Genomic DNA, 2,639 nt, shown 5'->3' with positions numbered 1-2,639 from the left:
TCTCACCTGTAACACAGTTTGCGATTAGTTCGATGTTCTCAGCAGAAGCACTGCCGCTGAAGTGAAGACGAAAGCAGGGCTGTGACGACTTTTAAGGTTCTTGATGACGTAGCGGGCGACGTCGTGGTCCAACTGCGCAGGCTCAAATCATGTCGTCAAGCAAGTTGTGGCACATCACTGGAGCCGATAGCAAGACAGTATCAGACGTTGATCCACAATCTGTAACACAGTTTGCGATTAGTTCGATGTTCTCAGCAGAAGCACTGCCGCTGAAGTGAACTGTGCTGTGGTGGACACCTGCTATTTTATGAACATTGTCGCGAACATCGCCATTCTCCTGCAGCTGCCTTGGTTGTGAAGTCGTAGAGTTGAAAAGTGACGATCGACGAAAAAGCCTGATTCCGATACCGTGTGGATGTGTTGTGTTTATCCGTCCGTATGTGTTGGTGTGTGTTCCAACCTTAGAACCGTAGAATCATGAAATCGGAACCTGCCTGTGGTTTTCCTTGTGAGGCTACGTTCTGATAAACACAGGGAACAGGTACTGGACAGACTCTCGAAATGCATTTCTGCAAATAAGCTGCATATGAATGTGAAGAAATTGTTTGTTTGTTTGCAAGAAAAAACTATTTTCTCTCGGGTGAATAACTTGAGTCAGCAGAGGTCCTAATTTTTTGTAACCAGCATACGGTAATCTCAAAGTGTAACGAAATAAGATTCTAATTTCAGGAACATCCACATTGATTCGCGCACCTTCCTAGACAACGATTTGCCATGCAAAAGCTGCAAAAGATGTATCTAGACGTAATACTTCAAGCACTTTGTTTTCACTGGTCTTTGAATACCCTGGAACCTAAGAATGCCATTTTCTTAAATACCGTGAAATTTTCTCACAGATATTTTTGCATATTTCTTATTCACGTGGATATACAGTGCAAATTCTGGTTATCAAATGTTGGAACTGAAGAAAACCAAGCGCAATAAGTAACTGAAATCAGAAGTGCGAGAAATGAATGGCATCCTCTGTTGTATTTGTTTGCCTTCCTTTCTCTCCTATGATCTTCACATTCAGAAATCCCAAAGTACGTTTATTAGCAGGTCACTCTTTATGCCAAGCACCCACGCCAAGAAGAGGTCTAAAATTTACGGTACCAGCTACTTCATTGTATGGTACCCTTGCACCTATTTTTACAGATTTATAAATATTGTGCTGAAATATGAAATTGCTGTAAAACTTGCATCCTGTGGGACATTACATTAAATGTGCTGCTTGCAGTTCTGCAGCGTTGTTTCTTCCTCACGTTCAAGTCAAAAGGCAAAAAGAACGCTCCGAGACTTACTCTTACACAACCATTATTTCGGGGCCATGTGTTCGCACTATATGGTCACGAGCGTACTTTTGAAAACTATAGCGGCACATAGGGAAACCGACATTGCATTTGCACTGACCTTCTATTTCCAATAATTAAACGAGACCTAATTACTACATCCACTTCGGATGTAGGACATGTTGTTAACTCATAACTGCAAAAATATGATTTCTCTAAGAATAATAAAATCAGTCCACGGAGACGCTATATGCACCGCACCTACTAGAAATTAAACAGTGCTTGTTTAAAAAATATACTGGTACTGGTTTTATGTAATGTATGGCCCACATTTTCTTTTTGACCAGCTATGCCAGTGTGAGAGCTCCTACGCCAGACTAGCTAATTCCTCCTCTTTGTCCTCCATGCGGTCACATATCTGTTACGCTACAAAGAAGCTAGCTGGTACCACAGTACCAAAGTAGTAAGTACTGGACTCTCATAGTGCAAAACGCTCAACTGTCCTGAACACGATTTAATTAGCAATTAGAGCTAATTGGGACCCCCCACATTAATCAGCACCCTCCAGGCAGTCACCACAGTAATTGGGGATCGTCTAACTCGTGTCCAGACCAGCAGAGCGTTGTGCACTAAGAGAGTCCATAAAAAAGAAAAAAATAGATAGAGATAGAGTGGAGAGGAGTTTAGTTGAAGATCAACGACGCCATCTTGAAGAAAGCGGTCTGGAACGGCCGCTGACCGTCGCTGGGCGACGGAACACAGAGGCAGGTTGCAAAGCATTGCAGCTATGACCACCAGTTCCGGACATCCTGTGACGTCAGCTGTGACGTCATCATGGCATGTCTGGGCAAGTTAGGACAGCTCTGGACATGCAAGGAGAAAAACACTCGTAATACAGAGGCTGGGAAAGCAAGAGTAAATATGCAAACCATCAATAGCTAACAAGAAAATAGAATTAGTTACACAACAAATGATCCCACCACAACAGGAGCGCAGAACGATGCGACTGCTCTATCCGACAGCCAGGCAGAGAACTGACTCGTAATGTTTTTTTTCTCCTGTATAAAGCCCTGCAGCTGCACCCCTTAGCGGTTACTTTCTCAACTAATCTCACAACAAAATTATTAAGAATCACACCAGTGCTACTCCCATTCCCAAGGCAGAAAAAGATAGAAAATGGCGGGGATGCCCGGACAACAGCAACCAGCACCCGACGTGCACTTGCACAAAAATCGCAAACAAAGCGGGAAGAAAGTTGGCGAAAGCATTAGTTACACAACAAATCAGCTCACCACAGCAGGAGCGCAGACC

Source organism: Ornithodoros turicata, chromosome 3, assembly GCF_037126465.1.
Source record: "Ornithodoros turicata isolate Travis chromosome 3, ASM3712646v1, whole genome shotgun sequence".
NCBI classification, from domain to species: domain Eukaryota; kingdom Metazoa; phylum Arthropoda; class Arachnida; order Ixodida; family Argasidae; genus Ornithodoros; species Ornithodoros turicata.
Note: the sequence above shows the minus strand (reverse complement) of the source record.